The sequence below is a fragment of the Chiloscyllium punctatum genome, chromosome 13 (genome assembly GCF_047496795.1).
Source record: "Chiloscyllium punctatum isolate Juve2018m chromosome 13, sChiPun1.3, whole genome shotgun sequence".
In the NCBI taxonomy this organism is placed as follows: domain Eukaryota; kingdom Metazoa; phylum Chordata; class Chondrichthyes; order Orectolobiformes; family Hemiscylliidae; genus Chiloscyllium; species Chiloscyllium punctatum.
This window is the reverse complement of record NC_092751.1, coordinates 17,187,228-17,212,285: the sequence shown is the minus strand read 5'-3', so window position 1 is coordinate 17,212,285 and position 25,058 is coordinate 17,187,228.

Here is a 25,058-nt window from a genome sequence, read left to right as displayed (position 1 = left end):
ATGGACTGCTTCAGTATCTGAGGAGGCACAAATGTTGCAGAATATTGTACAATCATTGGCGAACATCCCCACTTCTGACCTTAAAATGGAGGGAAGGTCATTGATGAAGCAGCCCTGAAGAAGTTTTTGGCCACTGCTCGAGGGACTCCTACAGATTTGGAGCTGAGTTGACTGACCTTCATCAACCATGACCACCTTCCTACGTGTCAGGTATGATTCTAACCAGCAGGGAGTTTGACCCTGATACCCATTGGTTCCAGTGTTGCTAAGGCCCCTTGATACCACACAGGGTCGAAGGCAGCCTTGATTTAAAGGGCTATCGCTCTCACCCCACCTCTGGAATTCAGCTCTTTTGTCCATGTTTGAACCACGGTAATGAGGTCAGGAGCTGAGTGGCCCTGGTGGAGCCCAAACTGGGAGTCATTGACCAGGGTATTGCTGAGCAGGTGCTGCTTAAAAGCACTGAGACCTTCTACCACTTTACTGATGATTGAGAGTAGACTGATGCGGAGGTATTGGCCGGATTGGATTTGGTCTGCTTTTTATATACAGGAGATACTTGGGGTAATTTTCCACATAATGAGGAAAAGCCATTGTTGTAACTGTATTGAAACAGTTTGGCTAAGGGAGTGGCAAGTTATGGAGAACAAGTTTTCAGTACTATTGCCAGAATGTTGTCGGATTATGGACCCTATGGAGCATCCAGTATCTGCAATCGTTTCTGGATATCGAGTGGACTGAACCAAATTGGTTGATGACTGGTAACTGAATTGCTGAGGACCACTGGAGGAGGCTGAGATGGATCATCCACTCAGCATTTCTGACTGAAGATTGTTGCGAATGCATCAGCCTTATCTTATACACTGAAGTGCTGGGCTCTTCCATCATGGAGGAAGGGGTTATTTGTGGAATCTCTTCCTCCGGTGAATTGTTTAATTGTTCTCAATGTTTCTCGACAAGATGTGGAAGGACTGCAGAACTTAGATCTGAACCGTTGCATGTGGGATCATTTAGCTCTGTCTATCACTTATTGCTTATGCTGTTTGGTGCACAAGTAGTCCTGATTGGTAGTTTCACCAGGCTGACACCTCATTGTCAGGTATGCCTGGAGCTGCTCCTGCCATCCTGCACACTCCACTGAACCAATGTTGATTCTCTCGATTGATGACAATTGTTGCGAGAGGGATATGCCAGGCCATAAGGTTGTGTGGGTGTACAATTCCGCTGTTAGTGATGACCCACAACACCTTATGAACATCCAGATTTGAGCTGCTAGGTCTGTTCGAAGTCTGCCCTATCAAGTACCGTGATAGTACCACCCAAAATGGTGGAGGTTATTCTTAATATGCAGGTGTGACTTTGTCTCCACAATGACTGTGCGGTGGTCACTCTTACCGATACAGTCATGAACAGATACTTCTGTAACAGGCAGATTAGTAAGGCTGTGGTCAAGTATGTATTTTCCACTTGTTGGTTCCTTCACCACCTGCCACCAGTTATATCCTTTTGGACCCGGCCAGCTCGATCAGTAATGCTGTATCTGTGATACAGCATTGAAATCCCCCACACAGAGTACATCTTGCGTACGTGCTACCCTCAGTGCTTCATCCAAGTGTTGGTCAGCATGGAGGAGTACTGATTCATCAGTTCAGAGAGGCTGGTACATGGTAATCAGCAGGAAGTTTCCTTTCCCATGTGCAAACTAATGCCATGAGACTTCATGGGATACAGAGTCACTGTTGAGGACTCCAAGAGCAATTCCCTTCCAACTGTATCCCACTGTACCGCCACTTCTGCTCTGTCCATCCTGCTGATGAGACAGGAGATATCTGGGGAAGGTAATGGGGAGTCTGGGACATAGTCATACTCACAAAATCATACCTTTCAGAAAATGTCAGGCTGTTACTTGACGAGTCTGTTTTTTTCTATTCACTGATTCCTGCCAGCTGTCTCATTCTAAAAACATATCCATATATTCGCCCCAATCCACTCAGATTTGATTTTGCAAATTGAGATTGGAGCTTTACCAACATTTTTCTAAAAATCATAATGCTTCTCTTTCATTTGTCTCCCAGTTTGTTTCTCAAACATAATTCCCATTTCATAAATCTATGTTAGTGTTGTCTATGACCATTACTTTGAGTCACAATAATTTCTGCTAAACCATTTACTAACTATATTCTATGTTCCATGTACTCTATCATTTTCCCACACCAGACTCGGTTTTCCTTGTATTGTTAGAAAGTTTTGTGAAGACAGAACGGAAGTAGTGGCTTCATAGTTCTGCCATTTCCCTGTTCCCCATTTTCCATTCTCTGGTTTCAAACAGTAAGGAAACTGCACTTGTTTTCTCATATTCATAACATTGACGTAATTTAACAAGCAAATACAGTTCACTCTTATATCCCTTATGAATATAATTCTTCAGAAACTCATCAATTCCTGCCTTAAACTGCTCAATAATTGACCTTCCACACCATACACTCACAGAGGCATAGACTCTGTGCCAAAAGAAATACAGCACGATCTATACTAGTCCCGCTTTCCTACACTAGGCCCATAGCCTGGAATGTTATGACACTTCCAATTGCTCGTCCAAGTGCTTTTTAACGATTGTGAAGTGATCATTCCCCTCTCAGGAAGTAATCCCAGAACCCCACACCTCGAGGTGAAAAAATGTTTAAATCATCTCTGAACCTCAAACTCATCACTTTAAAAGTGTGCTCCTTTATTCTTCACCCTCCACCCTGTCTGTGTCGTTTATAATCTTATCCTTCTGAATCACTGACCCCTCAGCTTTCTCTGCTCCAAGGTAAACAACCCGAGCTTTTCCAGCCTCTCTCCATAGCTAATACGCTCCATCCCAGGGAACATCCTGGTGAATCACCTCTGCACCCTCTCCAGTACAATCACATCCTCCCTGGAATGTGGCTCCCGGAGCTACATACAGTATTCCATTTTGTCCGAACCAAAGCCCTGTATAGCTCTTATAATCTACACCCTGATTAGGAAACACTACACCCAAGGTCCAATTCTTAACTAGTCCAGTAACCTGTCGAGGAGAAAGTGAGAAATGCAGATGCTGGAGATCAGAGCTTAAAAAGTGTGTTGCTGGAAAAGCGCAGCAGGTCAGGCAGCATTAAAGGAGCAGCAGAATCAACGTTTCGGGTGTACGCCTTCTTCAGGAACCTGCCTGAAACATCGATTCTCCTGCTCCTTTGATGCTGCATGATCTGCTGCGCTTTTCCAGCAACACATTTTTAAGCATTAACCTGTCCAGTCACATTCAGGGATGTGTGGAGAAGCACAATCTGACCTTCCCAGTGTGCTGCCATTCATTGAGTACTCCCCTGCCTGGTTCCTTCTCCCAAAGTGCATCACCTCATATTTATCAGGGTTACATTCCATCTGCCATTTATCTGCTCATCTGACCATTCCAACTGCATCTTCCTGTAACTAAAGGCCTTCCTCTCACTGTAAACGAACCGTTCAATCTTTATGTCAAACATACACTTACTTATCACATCTCCCCCACTCTCCACCTAGCCCCCTCCACATTCAGATCTATATTTTGTTATGAATAACACAAACAATAAGGGACACAGCACTGATCCCTGTGGTACACCAGTCACACAAACAGCCTTCTCCCACCACCCTCTGCCTCCTGCCACTAAGACAATTTTCGTTGTAACTTGTCAAGTTATCCATCATATTGTGAGACTTTACTTTATTTTTCAGTTTCCCAGGTGGAACTCTGTCAAAGGCCTTCCTACAAAACTAAATAATCCACCTCCTCAAACTAATTCAATCAAATCCTTTGGATGTGACTTCCTTCTGATAAAGTCATCATAATTATGCCTGATCAAACCTTGCGACTCTGATTGGAGTTCGATATTCTCCTTCGCTATTTCCTTCAGTAGTTTCCTTAACAGTAATCTAATACTCGCTCGTCTATAGTTCCCTGGTCTATCTCTCCCACCCTTACTGTGAAGTGGAATCGTATTAGCAGTTCTCCAGTTCTCTGGCACCTCCCCTATGGTCAGATTCTAATTAAAATATTCAGTCAGGGTCTTACCTCCTTCGACCCCAACAGCCGCCTGTGATACAACTCAGTCAGACATGGAGATTGGTCCAAATTTGTCCAGAACAAAACCTCAACTCCTTTCTCGTGTTTTACTTCAATCTGTTCAAGAGCTTCCCAGACCATCTTCTTGAATTCTGTACCTGCCTCCTCCTTTTTCCAAGTAAAATAGATGTGAAGGTCTCATGTAACAATCCATCAATGTTCTCCAGCTTGACACACAGATTGCCCATTTGGTTTCTAATGGACACTAGCTGTTTGCTGATTATTCTGTTCTACTTGTCCGTGTGGAATATCGTGGGATTCTCCCTTATCTCGCCTGCTTGTACTTCTCCATATCCCTCTGTTATTCAGTCCTTTCGATGTTTCTGAGATTCACCACAATCAACTCTCATGTTTTGAAACTCGAGATTACAGGCTGAGGTGCCCCATCAGACAATCTTGCCATTTTACGGATTAATCTGGATAATACCTTTAGCAGTTCCTCTGTAGTCAGTATATTCTTTCTTAGATTGGAACTCCGAACGATACACAATATTCTACGTTTAGTCTCACCAACGCTCGATGGAACTGGTGCACGACATCCTCTAACTTCCAATTACATTCACATGAATGTAAACCTAATTTTTACTTTCCCTTTTGCATATGTTCTTCCCAATACCTCTCGCTTTAATTTTTCTTATGAACTTGTTGTGTGAGTTCTTTAAAAAAAGCTCACGAATATCCAACTGTACGTTATCCAATGGTCTTTCATTGCCTCTGTCCACAAGAATCATCTTAAAACCACTCCAAATGATATTTGACACTTCTGGTTTTCCTTCCATCGGTACATTCTCACACTCCCCAGTTACGTTATTACCTTCAAAATATCTAGAAGCATGTTTTTTATAATCGAGTCCAACAGATACCTGACTGCGGATGACAAGATAACTGGTCTGTAGTTTACATTCTCCAAATCCATCCTTTCTTAAACTGTTGGATAATATTTATAATCATTGCCTTATCCAGATTGGCTAAATGCCTTTCGGGAATGTGTCGGAAAATAAAGTGACAATCCGCAATGCAATCAACATGTCTATTGCTACTTCCTCTGAAATTCTTGGATGAAGTACATCTAGTCTGTCAGATTTATAAATACTCAATCCAGCTTTCTTTTCAAAGATAACCCCAACGCTGATAAGAATGACCTTAGACTTTACTTACACAAGTCCCATGGTCACTTGGTATTTCTGGGAGAATTTCTGGACATTCTTCCATGATGATAGACACAAAGAAACTGTTTCTTTTCCCAGCGATTTCTCTGCTTTCTGCAATAAATTACCTTGTCTGCACGCCAACTATTCCACATTTGACCTTGTTTTTATTTTTTTTTTCATACATCGATAGATGCTTTTTAGCAGTCTTTATGTTTGTCTTTCATTTGCACGCTTTTTCTCTTTGTGATTTTATTCTCAGTTTCTTGGTAATCCTTTACTGCGTCCTACATTTCTCTGAATCTACTGGCTTACTGCAACACTTGGCATTTTTCTAAGCTGCCTCCTTTCATCTAATAGGTCGATGAAGGTGGGGTTCAAATTGATAGTCAGAGAGGAAGGAGGCTAAAGGTATTATCGAGATTAATCCGTAAAATGGCAAGATTGTCTGATGGGGCACCTCAGCCTGTAATCTCGAGTTTCAAAACATGAGAGTTGATTGTGGTGAATCTTAGAAACATCGAAAGGACTGAATAAGGAACAAACTGATAAGGAGGAAGGTGGACACATAGGAATGTTCAAAAGGGCGGTGCTGATTTGGAAGTTTGGAGTAGGATAACGTGGGATTAGGGGAAATGGGGAAATGGGGAAATCCACTATGATCCCCTGTGGTTAGAGGGTCCCAAGGCAGAAGAGGAGGCTTTCTTCCTCCAGGCTTCTGGTGGCTTGGATTTGGCGATGGAGCAGGCCCAGGATCCTCATGTACTTGGCAGAGTCGGAAAGGGAGTTAAAGTGCTCAGCCACAAGATGAAGAATTTATTCAATTGGCTGTCCTAGAGATATTCTCTGAAATGATCCACAAGTTGACCTCCTGCCTCGCCAATGTAGAGAAGACCACATTGGGTTTAATGGATGCAGTAGATGAGGCATTCCGTCTCCCTTCGTCACCTATCACTTTCAATCCCACCTTCATCTACCTATCACAAGCCCAGCTACCTCCCCCCTGCCGCACCCCGTTCTCTATTATCTCTAGCCCCCTTGGCCCAGAAGCTTCATTCCTGATGAAGGGCTTATGTCCGAAACATCGATTTATCTACTCTTAGTATGCTGCCTGACTGTGCTTTTCCAGCACTACACTCTTCGACTCTGATCTCCAGCATCTGTAGTCCCCACTTTCTCCTCACACCTTCATGGCTTGCATGACTCAGATTTATAACGGTTACTTCAAATAAAACAAAAACTGTTGTGTACTCAAACAGCATAAAAGAAAACCAATACATTGTGGTCACTGTTCCCAAAAGGTCATTTCCAGCAAAATTGTCAATTAGCTCTTCTGATCACTCAACACCAATTCCTAAATAACCTGATCTCGAGCTCAGTGCTCGACATAGTGTTCATGCAAACCATCTCACACGTGGTCATGAAATCCATTTTTCCCAGCGTTAGCATTCAGTTGGGTTAACACAGTTTAGATATAATGTAAACAGTACATTATTACTGCAGTATCCACAAATGTGTATATCTCATTTCCTGTTTTATAACATGTCCAGCATTTGTATTGCAGCTTTCATTTGGATATATAAGTCCCATCAATGTTTGCTCCTCCTTGCTGTTTTTGCGCTCCACCTTACTAGATTCTGTGGAATCTGAGCGACGTGGGCTCTGGGGATGTTAATGACAGAGATCATCTTGCCACATCATTTATGATCTTCTTCAACTTTAATTTCTCCAGATCTCCCGTATGCTGATGGAGTAGAGAAGGACAATGATCTTCCAACAATGCTCTGTATTTCCCCCAGAGAGCTGACACTGCTCTAACCTGGATGGGAACCTTACAGCAGGCTGAGAAAGTGTTGCTGCTGCTGTACAGAGAGATCACATCTTGAGTAGTGTGTACAGATTTAGCCTCTTCTATGAAGAAAGGATGTTGTTATATTGGAGGCAGCTCAAAGATGGTTCCCTCAACTGATTCCTGCAATGAAGGTGCTAGTTTATAACGAAAGGATGATCAGTTTGACCCAGTAGCCATTGGAGTTTACAAAAATAAAGGATGATCTTATTTCAACATAGATGGCAGAAGGAGTCAACAAGTGAAGTGAATTACACAGATAATGGAGGAATCCATTCCGTTCTCTAGCCTGTTACACAGGAACAACAGAAGGATATTCAGGCCTTCGAAGCTGTTACATCAAAGCAGGATGAGGCTATTCAGTCCCTGGAGCCTGATATATATTTACAGAAGGAGGCCAATCAGCCACTCGAGCCTATAACAGTAGGCCATGCTGCACCAGTATCCTGTTAAACAGCAACAGGATCAGCCCATTCAGCCTCCTCAAGTCTGTAACATAAGAACTGGAAGAGGTCACACAGTGACTGGAGATTTGTTACACTGAGATAAAAGGAGGCCATTCAGACCCACCGAGCCTATTACAAGGGAATTGGATAAGAATGAAAACTATCTGAGACTTCTTTCATGAGAAAGGAAGAGGTAAGTTAGACACGTGTCTGTTGTATGGGAACAAGAGAAGACCAATCACTCCCACACTCCCATCTCCGGGATACATGAGGAGACCATTCAGTGTTTCCACCTGTTATGGAGAAATATGAGAAGACCCATCAGCTCCTCAAAATGTTACTCAGCAACAGGAAGATTCCATAATCTCCCAATCCTGTAAAGCATCAACAGGAGGAGGTCATTCTGGCCTTGGAGATGGCAACATGGGAACACCAGAAAGACTTCATCCCATCAATTTTGTACACCAGCAGGATGATGAGTCCAGTCAGCCGCACATACCACTTGTTGGAGCATATCTCTTAAAAGCGTGTGCCCATTAAATAGGAATTCAAAGAAAACGTGAAGGTTTTCAAAAGGGAAGAACGTATAATAATGGGATACATTCAGGACTAAAGTGTAACAATAAACTATTGTAATTTAAGGCAAATTGTTAGAGTCCATTGTTCAGGACATTTGCAAAGTTAAACCACAATCCATCAGAGTCAACATGGTTTTACGAAGGTTAAATCGTGTTTGAATTGTTTGCTTGAGTTATTTAAAGATGTGACAAACAAGGTGGATAGTGGGAATCCTGGAGGTTGAACATATCTGGTCTTCCTGAAGGCATCGGTTATGTCCCTTCTCCAAAGAGTGAGTGGTAAGATCAGACAGCATCAGTTTAGGAGTAATTTATTGGCTTGGATGGAGGATTGGTTATCCAACAAAATGGAGTCAGATGGAATAAATGTGTCATTTTCTTTTGGCAAATGCAATTTGTGGGGTGCCATTGATTTCAGTACTCATGCCTCAACCATTTGCAATTGATGTTGTTACTGGACTCGGGTGATGGGATAGAAAATACGATGCCACGTTTTCAGATGACACGAGCATTGGTGGGAAATTACTTCGGAATGAAAATGCAAGAGATTTTAAAACTATATGGATAGGTTGGGTGAATGGGTCAACATTTGGCAAGGAAAATTAAAGGGAATAAATATGGGGCCATTCAAGTTGGCCAGGATAATAGAAAGACAAATTATTATCTAAACGGAGAGCAAGTTCAAAGTGTTTAGGTGCAGAGGGATCTGGGTGTCTGCTTGCATATCACAGAAAACATGCCTGTGGGTACTGCAAGTAATGAGAAATGCAAGCATAATTTCAGTGTTTATTTATAAAAGGATAGAGTAGAAATGTAGGGAGTGTTGCTGTAGCGATGCAAGGCATTAGTGAGGCTGCAACTGGAGTACAGTTTGGGTGTCCTGCAGAATGAGGTATTTCCATTGGAGTCAATTCAGAAGAGCATCATCAGATTGATTCCATATTTGAAGTGTTTGTCTTATGAAGAGAAATTGATCAGGTTAGGCCTATACTCTCGAGTTTATAAGAATGAAAGGAGAGCTCATTGAGGTCTGTAAAATGATAAAGGTAATTGGAAGTGTAGCTGTGGAGTGGATATTTTTCATGTGGCGCAATCTACAACAAGAAACTAGAGTTTGGAATGGAAAGATGGCAGGAAAGTGGAACAGAGGCCGCGTTGACATCAGCCTCATCGAGGGGTTGGATTCCTCACAGATGCTCCTTGTTCTTATTCAACCTTTCGACTGTGTTGCACAGGAATGGGGAAGGAGAGGGTATCATACAGGAAGCAGGCACTCAGGATAAATCAGTCTCAATCAGTTAGACAGGAGGTAACCAGTAGGGTCACAGAGTAGCCAGTATCCGAGGATTCTCTGGGAAGCTAGGGAGGAGATAGCGGAGCCATTGGCCTTGATTTTTATGTCGTCGTTGTCTACAGGAATAGTGCCAGAAGACTGAAGGATAGCGAATGTGGTCCCCTTGTTCAAGAAGGGGAGTAGGGACAGACCAATTAACTATTGGTCTGTGAGTCTCACTTCTGTTGTGGGCAAAGTCTTAGAGAGAATTGTAAGGGATAGGATTTATGAACATCTGGATAGGAATAATGTGATCAAGGATAGTCAGCATGGTTTTGTGAAGGGCAGGTCGTGCCTCACAAACCTTATTGAGTTCTTTGAGAAAGTGACTAAGGAACTGGACGAGGGAAAAGCAGTAGATGTGGTGTATATGGATTTGAGCAAGGTGTTCGATAAGGTACCCCATGGTAGGCTCCTGTAAAAATTACGGAGGTATGGCATTGAGGGTGCATTAGAGGTTTAGATTAGGAATTGGCTGGCTGGAAGGAGACAGAGGGTAGTAGTTGATGGTAAAGGTTCATGTTGGAGTGCAGTTACTAGTGGTGTTCCACAAGGATCTGTTTTGGGACCATTGCTGTTTGTCATTTTTATAAATGACCTGGAGGAGGGGCTTGAAGGCTGGGTGAGCAAGTTTGTGGATGATACGAAAGTCGGTGGAGTAGTGGACAGCGAAGAAGGATGTGGCATGTTACAGCGGGATATAGATAAGTTGCAGAGCTGGGCAGAAAGGTGGCAAATGGAGTTCAATGTCGCTAAGTGTGAAGTCATTCACTTTGGTAGGAGTAACAAGAAGATGGATTACTGGGCTTATGGGAGGCTACTTGGTAGTGTGGATGAGCAGAGGGATCTTGGTGTCCATGTACACAGATCTCTGAAAGTTGCCACCCAGGTAAATAGTGCTGTGAATAAGGCATATGGCGTACTGGGCTTTATTGGTAGAGGAATTGAGTTCCGGAGTCCTGAGGTCATGTTGCAGTTGTATAAGACTCTGGTGCGGCCTTATCTGGAGTATTGTGTACAGTTTTGGTCGCTATACTATCGGAAGGATGTGGAGGCACTGGAACGGGTGCAGAGGAGGTTTACCAGGATGTTGCCTAGCATGGTAGGAAGATCGTATGAGGAAACGCTGAGGCACTTGGGGCTGTTTTCATTGGAGAAAAGAAGGGTTAGGGGAGATTTGATAGAGGTGTACAAGATGATTAGGGGTTTAGATAGGGTTGACAGTGAGAACCTTGTTCCGCGTATGGAGTCAGCTGTTACTAGGGGACACAGCTTTAAATTAAGGGGAGGTTGGTATAGGTCAGATGTTAGGGGTAGATTCTTTACTCAGCGGGTTGTGAGTTCATGGAATGCCCTGCCAGTATCAGTGGTGGACTCTCCCTCTTTATGGTCATTCAAGTGGGCATTGGATAAGCATATGGAGGTTATTGGGCGAGAGTAGGTTAGGTAGGCTTCGGTCGGCGCAACATCGAGGGCCTGTATTTTTGTATGTATGTTCTATGTTCTCTGTTCTACTTGGTTCTTAACTATTTACAGTCTATATTAATAATCAGGAGGATGGAACAGAAATACTGATGCTGGGTTTGGTGATGTCACTGTGGTAAGCAAGAGATTAAATTATCAAGAGAGGGTGGAGAGTCTGCAAATAGATTCAGAGAGGTAAAGGCAATAGATAATAGTTTGGCAGTTGGATTTTAACATGATATAATCTGTCATTTAATTTTCCAGGAATAACTGAAAGCAATATGTTACTGAAATGGAGAGGGATTTTAGGACTTATTGATACTGTGTTCTCGGGGGGGGGCGCACTCAGACCAGTTCAGACATGGGAGGTTTTGCTCCATCCCTGCTCCCAGACACTCCAAGTGATCCAATTGCTCTCCGTACAGATGGAATACTTTAATGTGCTTGATTAGTGGTGGGGATGGTGTTTTGAAATGTGCATCAAGAGGACGGCCTTTATCCAAGATATATTCATTTCTTTCCACGTGGAGACCCACTGACGATGGGACTGGCTGACTGCTTCTGAATGAAGAGACCATGACTGCTGCCAGGACAGTGGGTATTCGCCAACATGATGTACTGTGCATGGGTACATTGTAACATTAATAGAGAGAGAGAGAGCTCCTTCAGTTCCTCTACCTCTCTCCATTGACATGGATATTCTGCAGATGCCATGCACACCATCGGCAATACCACTATAATGAATACACCTGGCAGCTCCCTGCTGTGCGAGAAACAATGTATTTACCTCATCCACCATATATACCCTCCATCACCGAATGGTGACATCAATGCTGAGATACTGGGAAATGATGGATATGTCACCTAGTTCTGCCTAGAAAGTTCTGGATTATCGAAGCTGAATGAAACAGCGACCCTAATAGGCACTGGCAGCACCATCCTCCCCCTGGTGTGAAGCTGCAGGTCATGTTGAAGGAGGTGACACCGCTCTGTGACCAGTTCCTTATTCAGTCAGGGTCCCCTCACACTCTGCTACTGGGTTAAGTGTAGCTTGGGAAGCTGTTCATGGAATACTTGGGGTGGATACAGCAGATCCTTTTCCCCACACACACTCACTCCGTGTTTACAGAGCTTCCCTTCTCTGCAGCCTCTACTCCATTTGTTGTTCATGTTGCAGGCTCAGATGCTGTAACTACAGTCCCCATGCTCCATCCAGAGTTGGGGCACCAAATCCTCAGGTCTCCCTGAATGTCTGAGGCAGCTCACAGCAGAAACCTCCAGCAAACCATCTCCAGCCCCTCCACTAACGTTTCAATTACAGGAGTCAGTCAGAAACCCCTCTGCTACAAGTGTTGTGTACCAGACTAGATCCCCGCAAAATATTTTAAGAAGGCCGCTTAGACCCAAACCTATTCTTATTTTAAACATAGATGTGAAGTGTGCGTTCCAGATATGTTGTGAATGGTCAAATCACTCGACGTTAAGCAAAATATAATCTATTCAAATGTTTTGTTTAAAATCCAATCGAAGAAAAGAACATTTTGGGATAGCTTATATGTTGGAACACTTACACAAACAATAGATACTGTACCTTCTTGGTATACACTGCTTGGCACAAAGATATATTCAAATACAGATTTCTTACATGCAATTTTCTGATCCAGGAGGAAACAACATGAACAGAGATCTCAGAGAGAAAAGCAGCTGGGGATCATGTATTGATACTTCCAACCCTTCGAGGATCCCCAACAGCTTCTGAATTCTGCAGATAAAAGCAAAACGAGAAAACCTGGTCTGGGAGAGCTGGAAACTGCCCTTCGATTGTTAACACCATTTAATAAAACTTAAAAGCCTCCTCAGTTATTTACTAAAATTGTGTTCAGACAGCAGTTCTGCACCTCTGCCTTTATAACCTCCCTTCAAAAACAACCTAAGAGAACATAACCTCTTTACAGTGATAGTAAACTCACAACTCACCTTTAATAAAATCATCCATCAATATACAAAAATAGATTAATTTTAGACCTCCCAACCTTCCTCTATTAGCAGACTGAAATGCATATACTTTACATTGACTCTGAGCATACAAATGTTCACAACTAGTTTCGATTTCAGTCATTTTACTCCTGCCACAGAATGCCTTTGTCTTTCTTCATCTAAGTCTCCACAACGTGTCAAATCTGAGGTTTCTCGACCTATCAACGGTATAATTTCAAATTGAATAGCAGCAATAATAAGCTCAATCGAAACAGACTGGTATTCGTCGCCCTAAACTTCTTCAATAACTTTAAGGGGTCGTGATCAGTGATAAAGATTTGTCTCAGGTATGTTATTGGCAATTTAAATGCTGAAATGTTGTAACACCAACACCAAGCTCAAGGCCTCCTTCCCTATTGTGGAATAAATCTGTTGATGTTTCCACTGGACACTCCAACCACACATTACATAATGGAGCACTTCTCATCTCTCCAATAGTCCCTCTGAATGACATAGCTCCTCATGTCTCAGCATAAAAGAATTACATGCTTCTGTGCCTCTTAATGCTGTAACCCCTTTACCTGTTACTCCTGGCTTATGCCAATAAACCTTACTCTCACAGGGATATGTTTTAAGAAGATCTCGCACATTCTTCTCAATCCCTCACAGAAACCAGCCTTTGATTTCTGAACCAAATCATTATCATCAGCCATTTCAGCTTCGAATCTTGCCATTTTATCTCTCTGCTATTCCACACGAGTTCTCACGACTCCAGGAAGTGAATTGTTGAACTTCTCCAAAACAAGAATCTCTCTAACAGTGCTATAGCTTTGTTCTGTTTTTAATGCCCTTCCCCACTTTTCAAAATTACTTTGTTTGATTCTTTCAAACTCAATGTGCGTTTAACCAGGGACACTATTTTAGATTCCTGAAACACTGTCGGCTTCTGGTACAAGCTCATATGCACTTCAGATGGCTTTCTTCACCTCCTCTGATAGGGATGCAAATCCCTATCGTCTTTGTTTGAATCAACTGAATCCACATGGTCACTAGGCACTGCATTTGTTTCGCCACTTTCTCAAATGAAATTAAAAAGGCTCCTCCATTCTTCTCATCAAATTTAGATAATGCCTGGGTTTATTTAAACAGATATCCATCAGGCCTTTGGCTACTATGGGGTTGCTCATCCTCACTATCCTCCTCATCCAGTCTACCATCTACCTTCATCTCGAACTTATATGTCAACCTTCCTCTCTAATTACTAACTTTTGAAGCTGAAACTCTCTGCTTTTCTTCTCTCTTTTTCTTTCTTTCTTCTTCATTTCCTTTTCTTTTATTTCTACTTTCATCATAATTCAAACAGTTTCAATTCCTTCTCATGTTCAAAGCACGTCATTTGAAATTGAATTCTAGCCATTTCCGAAAACTCTGATGGCGTTTCCACCAAATGTAATTGCCAAGCTCAAGCTGTAATTATCTCTCATTTTTACACAGACAAACACAACCCCAACACCAGCTTGTCTGCCAATTCCTAGAGCTTTGCCTTCATTACCTTTTGTAAAACCCCCAACTTCATTTCTTCCACACCCAGAGAACTCTTATTGACTGAAAGAATCTTTATACACAAAACACTGTTTAAACCAACCGAATTCAACATCCGGAATGAAAGACACGAACAACGACCATACGTGAACTTTGAACCCAATACTCTCTCGGTGCATACTCTCCAGTGTCTGCATGAGCTTATTCTGGATGCTCTAGTTTCCTCGCACAATCCAAAGATGTGCATGTCAGGTGATTTGGTCATGGTTAGTTGTTCAAAGTTTTCAGGGATGTGTGGGTTAGGTGACTTAGTCGAGGTAAATTTTAAATAATAGGGTAGAGGAATGGGTCTGGGTAGGTTACTTCTCGGAGGATCGGTGTGGATTTGTTGAGTCGCGTGGCTTGTTTGCACACTGTAGGGATTGTAATTCTAAATCAGTTTGGTATTATCGATTTAGAACAAGACAAGAGACCCCAATTTGCTATCGACCAACCAGACTGACACAAACTATTTTAAGAAGGTAGCTTGGATGCCAACCTTTCCTTATTTTAAAGGTAGATGTGAAGTTTGAGTTCCAGATGTGATGCTACGAGTCAAACCACTCACCATTAAGCAAAACACAACATACTTAATGACTCTAATGAAAATCCATACAAAATGAAGGGGAATTTAGAATTATTTAACTATTGGAAACCATAGCCGAATAATGGATACAGTACCTTCTACAAATGAACTGTTCCAATATACCAACATCCCATAAACACATCTCTTGGAAACATGGAACATTCAGACATACATTCTTGCATACAGTTCTCCAATTCAGGAGGAAACAGCATCATGTCAGTTTTCAGAGAGAATAGCAGCTGGGGATAAGTTACTAGGCCGTTGTTACTGCTATTTATTATCAACCCTAAAAGTGTCATAAGTCATTTACTTGAGCCGTTTTCAGTCGGCAGTTTGGCCTTTAAGATCTCTTATTTAAAGAAAGGAGAAAATAATCTTTTTTTAAAAGTGACAGAATTGTCACACACTTTAGATCCCTGGCCCTTTACTTGAGGGACTTCCTCGATCGGAAGATCACCTGAGAGGGACAAATACAGGTACAGACCAAGTTACAAGGATGTGTCTCAATAACGTCTGAAACACCCCTGACTGTGGACCATCACATGGGATATACCAGGACGTGAAAAACAGCCTGACACACACCATTTCCCTGCTTCTGAGCTTCGAGTGTTAGCACTCGATACACTAGAGAGCCATAAACAAAGGCCATGGAAAGAAACAGAGGGACAGAAAGATTCACATTAAAGACAGAAAGAGACAGTTAATTAATTGAAAAGATGTTGTGCAAATATGGGGAAAAAGACAGGGCAGTGGGACTAACTGGAGAAGTGAGGATCTTCGAGAGTAAACTTAAAAGAATGAGAACATTGAATAAAGGCATTGTCAGATCAGCTGGAATGGTTTGTTACATCAAATTCTGAATCTGCTTCACAGAACACCACAAACAACATAAACTGGGACAAGATGACAGCCCAGCATGGAGACCTGTGCAGACCATGCTGGTGTGTTGCTCAGTAAAATGCACTATCTGCCCAGCATGGAGAGTATTGCAAACTTTACTGTCATATGGTAACTATACTCGCATCAAATTACTGCAATGTCTACAATGAGAAAGTTTGTTGTGTGTGTGTTCATCAGAGACTGAGAGAGAGTGTGTGTGTGCGGGATTGGCGTGGTTGAATGCGAAACTCATTCTTTGAGAAGGAACGCACATGGAGGAAACTATTTTAAATAAGAACAACTAGCAGGCATTTTATTAATCAACAGAGAGAGAACGAGAGAAGTTTCATGGACAGATGAGATAAAGTGTTTGAGAATGTTAAAATTAAATCATTGTCAGACACAACAGCAATATACATCAGCGTGCACATGAATGAAAGATGGATGGGAGTTTGGTGTGAGTTCGAATCAGATTTGCTTCGGCAGGTTTGAAGCCGGGAGCATCAGCAGCAGATTATTGGCTTTGTTAAGACTGTATTTCATAGCTCAAGGTTCAAACAGCAGATGGACTAAACCAGTGAGATATATTCTGGGGTGGTGAGCATTTCAAGTTCGAAACGGTCAGGGTATGGTGTCATGAATCAGCTCATGGTCAAAGGGATCTCCCACAGTTGTGACTTGTCTGCTTCAGTCGCAGATATTGGCCAGGGATGGGATGGAAACAGTGGCAGGAGGTGGAGTTTGTAACCAGAACAGTAGAGAGTGACCTCCCTGCTCTTAATATTTAAATAACAAAGGCAATGATACAGTAAATTGTAGGTCTCCACTGGAACTGAGTAGGTCAACATAGAGAGTAACACTGCCAGCTCAGAGAGGGAGACAGTCATTGAACACATGCATTGATGTAGTTAGTAGTGGTCTGTAGAGTAAATATCTGGAATGAGCGTTTCAACAGTAAAATAATAGTGGCAACAAGTGTAGACGATATAAAAGAACAGTAATACAGTCATAATCGTTTATTAGAACAAAACAATCTGAACGTTGACGCTTACCAGGAACACCAATGATAGCCAGGAAAGGATAATAAAAATATTGAATAATGAGAAGAGCAAAATAGATCCGCCATGATAATGACAACCAATAAAATGCAGAAAGACGCCAAACATAAATGTATAAACTCCTGTCTTGTTGGAACATGCCAGTCTAATGTTTCCAGATTCTGATACATTTTTGGAACATTCCAGTCTATTGTTCTCAGATACTGATCTCTCCTCCCCATCTCTCTGGGTCTGCTGTTCCCTGTCAGTGCTGTCGGTGATGCTCCTGCTCATGTTATGGGATACCATATTGAACGGCGCCCATTTATCATTAAAAGATGGAAACCCTCCACTGGGATAATGAGAATCCTTGGAGATTGGCATTAAGCACAGTCACTGAACAAACACTGGGAAAATTAGCAAAAGCTACGACAACGGATGAATGGGCATTGCAAAACAATCAACAGACAGGAGGGTTCCCTCCCAGTTGGGGAACACTTCAGTGGTCCAGGATATTCAACCTCGGACTTTCTGGTGACCATCCTTCAAGGCAGATTTCAGGACAGGCAGCAGCGAAAAGTGGCCGAGCAGAAGCTGATTACAAATTTCGGTTCCCATAGGGAGGGCCTCAACTGGGGCCTTGAGTGCATGTCACATTGCAGGTGATCACCATTGCACTACACACACACACAGACACACACACATATACACACACACACAGACACACACACACACACATACATACACACACACACACACACACACAGACACACACACACACACACATACATACGGACACATATGTACACAGACACGTACACTGACACACACACACCCTTACAGACACACACACTCTCACAGGCATCCGCTCAGAGACTTAGACCACTTTACACTCATGCATACACATATACACTCTCTCTCACTGATACTCAAGCCCCCCACCCCAGACACACACACACACTCCCACACTTACACATGCACCCCCTCACAGACTGAAGACACTCTACATCACTACACACACATATACACTCCATCTCACACCCACAACCCTCAGCTAAGACAAACACACACATACAAACAGACAAAGACCCACATGTACACATATATTTTGTGGGGCGAATTTGTACTTGCAGAGTTACATTGTACTTTGCTCAAAAACTGCATGCATTCATGTAGAACTCTGAGCTCAAAAACTGCATGAATTCATGTAAAACTCTGTTATCTCACTTTTCAGATTAGAATCAATCTAAACATTATGGTATAGACAGAGAACACAGGGGCTTACACCTTCAAAATATTGTCTAACTAACACTCGTTGTTACTGCTAACCTGAGAATGCAACTTTAAAAGAAAAAAGGTTTTTTAATTTACACATGAAAGAAATGAAACTATCATGATATTCGAACAGATGAAAGACTCAACAAACAATCAAGGTATTTTTCAATGGATAATTTCAGTTACATCACACTGTAAATTTTTGCGATAAATTCTGTGCCTTAGAAGTATGTCCTCCACTATCACCTGATGAAGGAGCAACGCTCTGAAAGCTAGTGTGCTTCCAATTAAACCTGTTGGACTATAACCTGGTGTTGTGCGATTTTTAACTGTGCACACCCCAAGCCAACACCGGCATCTCCAAATCATGACTGAACAAACAGGCAGAGTTAACCAGTTCCACACATCATTTTTCATATCACTATAAAAGGGAACATTTACCGAGTTTGGATGGAATGGATGAGGGTTGCTGAGGGATGGACCAAAAATCTTTAAATCTTTTGAATCTTTTTTTAAAAACTTGTATATGAGAGGATTAAAAGGCACTGCAGTGTTCTGTATGTGTTCCACTCTGTTTATGAAAGGAGGCAATTATAAAATAACAGATTGGCTGCATACAAAATAGTCAGGTGGGCAAGTTTCTAGACAACTTAACCCAAAGTATAATACTGGTTGACCAGTGTGAGGTTCCTCCTGGCTTTAAGTGCCCTGTTATCAAATCCTTTCACAACCTTGCGACAGAGCATTGAGATTGCTGCTGAGCAACAGGCCAAAGCAATTCTGTCCCTATGGGCCTCTTACAAAGGGATACGAGAAGGCCATTCAGCCCATATTAGTCTGTTGCTACTTGAAAAGGTGGAAATATAAAATATTGGCACATTTTGCCAACAGAAACATTCAAAACGAAGAGATATGTCGCTGCTGCTGTATGAGGTGTTACTGAGAGGGCACCTAGAGTACATTGTATTGTTTGTGTTTCTGTAACTGAGAAGGGATGGACCTTCACCAGATACAGATTAACGGCTGCTCGTAATCCACGGGTTGCTGTGGCATTTAATATCTCGGGTCTGTTACACAAGGACAGGAGGTGGCCATTCAGCCTTTCCACTCTATTACAGAGGGACAGGAGGAGCCCATTCAGCCTCTCGAGCCTGTTACATAGGGGCAGGAAGTGTTTCTGTTACATATAAATATTAGTTTTAAATTAGTTTTAGAATAGGAAAGACCTGATGCAAACATTAAAGTTCTAACTTTGAACGAGGCCAATTTTGAAAGTGTTCGGCGAGCCCTGTGAAAGGCTGATTGGAATACACTATTCACAGGTAAAGGGATGGTTGGAAAATGCAAGGCCATCAAAACTTGGTTTCAGAGAGTCCAGAGACAAAGTGTTCCTATTAGTGAGAGGGGCAAGGCTGGTGGGTGCAGGGAGTGCTGGATGGTTAGATATATTGATGCTCTGATCAAGGTAAGGAAGGAGGCATATGTCAGGTAAACAGAGCTGAGATTAAGTGAATCCAGAGAGGTGTATAAGGGCAGCAAGTGTACAGTCAATGGCGAAATCAGGCCAGAAAAATGTGGACAAGGGATGGCTTTAGAAATACGGTTAACGAGGTGTTGAAGAAATTATACAAATCCTTTAATGGCAAAAGATTAACTTGGGAGAGAACAGGGCCCGTTAAAGGTCAGTAAGACTATCTATGTGTAGAATCACACGAAACAAAAATTTCTCCTCAGTATTTAATGAGGAGGAGGTTACAAGAGCGAGAGAATGAATAAATATATAGTGATACATTGAAAAGTGTCTATATTACAAGGAGGTTTTTGACATTTTAAAACACATAATGGTGAACAAATCCTTTGGACCTGATCAGTTATATCTCAAATGTTTGTGGGAAGCCAGAAAGGAGATTGGTAAGCATTTTGATGATGTATTTGTATCACTGATTTCCACAGGTGAAGTGTCAAAAGACTGGAGGGCAGCTAACATAGTGTGATTATTTAAGAATGTAAGGGAAAAAAAAACAGGTACCTATAGATCAGTGAGCCTGACGTCAATGGTGACTAAATTGTTGGAGGGGAATTTTGTGGGAAAGGATGTGCATACATTTGAAAAGACAAGGACTGAAGAGGGCTTTGTACATTGGAGATCACGTCTCACGGACTCGGTGTAATCTTTTGACGAAGTGATGAAGATGATTGATGAAGGCAGGAGAGTGGATGTTGACTTTATGGAATTCAGTAAGAAAAGCTAAATGTTCTACATGGTAGACAGGTTAGCAAGGTTAGACTGCCTGGGATCCAGGGGGAGCTCGTCATTTCGATCCAAAATGTTCTTGAATATTGGAGACAGGGCGTGACAGTGGACATTTGTTCATTAAACTTGGAGACCTGTGACCAGTGGCGTGCCGCAGAGATCAATAGTGGTCCACTGCCATTTTGTCACTGATACAAATCATTTACATTTGAGTATATGAAGTATGGTCAGTAAGGTTGTAGAGAATTACAAATTTCGTCGACCGTGAAGAATGATCTCTCAGACAATAATGGAACCTTGTTTAGGTGAAACGAGGAGTGGCAGATAGAGTATATTTTAGTTTCAATTGAGGTGTTCCATTTTGGCAAGACAAATCAAGGCAAGACATGATAGAACTCCATAGAAAGTATTGAATCCCTACAGTTAGGAAGCAGGCTTTTCGGCCCATGGAGGCCACACCGAACCTGTAAACATTATCACACTGGACAAACCCCTACCCTATCCCTCTGAGCCTGAATTTCCCATGGCTAACCCACCTCCCCTACACAACCCTGGGTACGGTGCGCAATTTAGCCTGGCCAATCTACCCTTATCTGTATATCCTTATGCTGTCGGAGTAAAACATAACACCCGAAGGAAACTCACGCAGACACGGGGAGAATGTACAAACTCCACACAGCCAGCCATTCAAGGTTGGAATTAAACCCGGGTCGCTGCCCTGTGAGGCAGCAAAGCTAGCCTCGTGGTGCAGGTTCTCCGTTCCTTGAAAGTGCCGTCACAGGTAGAGAGCACAGTGATGAAGGCATTTGGTGATCTTCCCTTTATTGGTGTGTGCTTTGAATCGAAGCATTTGCATGACATGTTAAATCTGTACAGGACATTGGTTTGGCCACTTTTGTAATATTGCCTTTAATCCTGGTCTCCCTGCTGTCAGATAGGCGTTGTCGAACTTGAAAGGGTGCAGAAGAGATTTAAAAGAATGTTGCAGGTGTTGGAGGGTTAGAGTTACCGTGAGAGTTTGAATAGGATGGGGCTATTTTCAAGTGTTGAGGCTGAGGAGGGACCTTAAAGGGGTTTATAAAATCATGAGAGGCGTAGATAAGGTAAACAGTCAATGTCTTTTCCCAGGATAGACGAGTCCAAAATTAGAAGACAAAGGTTTAAGGTGAGAGGAGAATGATTTAAAAAGGGACATGACGGACAACATTTTCACACAGAGACCGCTGTGTGTATGGATTTAACATACAAAAGAGGTGGTGGAGGCAGGTACAGTTACACCATTTAAAAGGCATTTGGATGGATACATGCATGGGAAGTGTTCAGGGGGAGATGGGCCAACTGCTGGCAAGGGGGACGAGATTACTTTAGGATATTTGGCGGTATGGATAACCAGACCGAACGATATTTTTCCGTGCTGTACATCTCTGAGAGTCTATTGACTCTTCAGTGTTTCACACGAGAACAGGAGGAGGCTATTCAGCATCTGAATTCTGCCAGTCGGCTTGTTTGCTCAATCACAGAGAGTCAAATACAAAAATACATCATTCAGATTTTGATGGTGCTTTACAGAAACGGGAAAAGGCCTTTAGTCAAGAAAAAGCTGTAAAGAATGTGAAGAGGCCATTCAGTCCCTCACCTCCATTCCACAGGAGCAGCAGGTGAGCACAGAGCTAGTGGAGCCTGTTACTCAAGAGCAGGAGGAGGACATCTACTTTCACAAACTTGGGATCAGGAGGGAATCATTCAACTGCGTGAAACTGGGACACAGGGACAGGAGACTCAACTGTTCCAGACTGGGACACAGGAACAGGAGACTCAACTGCTCAAAAAGGGACACAGGGAAATCTGGAGGCTACTGAGGCCCGAGGATCCTATTACGCAGGAACAGGAGGAGGTGACTCACTCCCCACCAGTATGGGACACTGGGAGAGAAGGGGAGTTTGCTTGGAACAAGAGAAATTTATGAATAAGTTGCATCAGTGGCCCATTCAATCCTGCCCCACCATTCACTAAGACCACGGCTGATCTGATGGTGATTTCCTCATCCCATTTTACGAAGACGCCCTTCTCTGCAGCCTCTGCTCCATTTGTTGGTCATGTTGCAGACTCAGATGCTGTAACAACAGTCACCATGACCTATCCAGAGGGATGGGTCTTACCGGATGAGTCAGGATTTGAAGAGTCCAATCAAAAGAATTAAAACACAAAATAAAGACATAGCCAGATGTTTAGTTCTCTCACAGTCGCAATCTAACTCACATAACTCACATATTCATGATGGAGCACTGTGTAGATCCGGCTAGTGTACAGCTGTGTGCAACCCAGCTATATCCAGAGTGAAACTACATGCAGCCCAATGCTGGATCTATAATCCTGGGATAAATGTCCAGCATGGGTAGCTGTGCCGTCCACACTGGTTCATTCATAGATAAACAAGGCTGTTGCATTGTTCGGTAACACTGTGTTAGATCGCAGCCCAGTGTGGGGAAACTTGCAGCCAATGTTGGAAGTGACAGGATGTGCAGCTCCCATCCATTTACAGCTCCATATCTCCACTGTGCCTTGACAAGGGATGCTGCGAATGTGAAAATCACTGCGAGGAAGAGATGTAAATGGAAACAATTTAAATACCATTAGTTCTGATTAAGGCGCGTATCACTCTAGTATTTGAAGATAAAATAACTGAGATAATATCCAATGCTTTTTGACAATGCTACATAAATGTTGTCAATTTATCTAAGAATACCAGACTAATAAGGGTTCACTTTGTCTGAGAGGGCTCAATGTCTAGCCGTATTGATGCCGAGTCCTCAGCGGTCCAGGCACTAACATAGGATGATAAAAAAGCTTAATTGATTGCTTTAAATCAGGGAGATTTACCCCCCACAATCTGTGGGGCAGTTGCAATTTTGTTAGCTTGATAAAGAATCGCTTATGGTACCAAATAAAGAGGTAAACTCGCCATTATGTTTCCTAAATATCTGTGTGGGAAACATCAAAGAAAGCATTCGCACGGGGTCGAGGAAATGAGGAAGAACATTCATTTTAGTAAGAGCTATCTGACCGAGCCAGGATATTGGAAGTGCCTCCCATCTTTGAAGGTCTTGTTTACTTTTGTCAAACAAATGGACACAGTTCACGTTAAATAAATGATCAAAGACAGATGTAATGAATATACTGAAATAGGGAAACCACCCCCGTGACCATTTAAAAGGAAACCAGGATTTGGCCTCAGTATCAGGTATTTCCCTAAGACCTCCCATAGGCATGGCCTCCAACTCTGTAAAATTAATCTTATCGCCCAGAAAGGCAACAAGCGAATGAATGCATTGCATCACATGAACAATCGAAATTGTGGGATTTGACAAAAACATAAGACCCTAATCTGCATACAATGTAATCTTTCGTGACTTCTATCCCACTTCTGGGGCTGATATGTTGGCAACCCTACAGATGGCCTCCGTCAGTGGCTTAATCCCCAACGTAAACAACAATGGTGAAAGATGTCAACCTTGTCGGCTGCCTGGAGAAATATTAATATTACTGGTTGGCCACACCATTAGTGAGAACTGCAGCCAGAGGATCGCGGTAAAGGATCCTCACCCACTTGATAAAATCTTTGCGTAGACCAAACCGTTCTAATGTACAGAAGAGATCCGGCCACTCAACCCAATCAAATGCCTTCTCTCATCTAAAGTGATCAATAATCCCTGGGCAGATTGTTGTTGAGACTCTTGGATCATATTGAATAACCTCTTCACATTGTAGGAATATCTGTGGCCCTTTATAAAGCCTGTTTGGTCCTCTTTGGCAATGAAAGGCAGCAAAGTTTCCAGCCTAAATGCACGAGTATCAGGCAGGATTTTGAAACCAACATTTAAAAGTGAGATTGGCGTGTAAGAAGCACAATCCTCCAGGGTCTTCCTTTCTTCATCATCAGAGAGATATGAGCCTCTCTTAAGGATGGAGGGAGGGGTTCGTAACTGTATGAGTAACGGAACACGTTAAACATCAGCCCTGACAATAGGTTTATAAATTATTTATAAAATTCACTAGGAAATCCGTCAGGAACGTGCGCCTTTACATTCTGAAGCTGCTTCACACCCTCCTGCGCTGACAATGGTGCATTAAGGCACAACACCTATTCAGGGGTTACTCCTGGAAGACCCAGGTTCTTGAAAAAAGACTGCATCTTAATCCATCTATCCTCAAAATGCTCAGTCTGAAATAATTCGGTGAAAAAGTCTCGGAGAGGAGACATTAATATTTTTGGAATTGAAGGTAAGGATCCCAATACCTTCCCTAATTGAGGTAATGGCTTGAGGGGACGCTCGTTTTCCTGGCAAGATAGAATAAATACCTGCCTGGCTTATCACCATGTTCAAACAGCCTTTGGTTTGCAAAAGTAAGTTCCTTCTTGGCTGTCTGTGTGAGCGTGGAATTCACTGTAGACCGAAGCATTGTGATCCTCTGCAGCTTTGGCACTGAGAGACAATCACAGTATGCCCTCTCGGCTGCCCTCAGC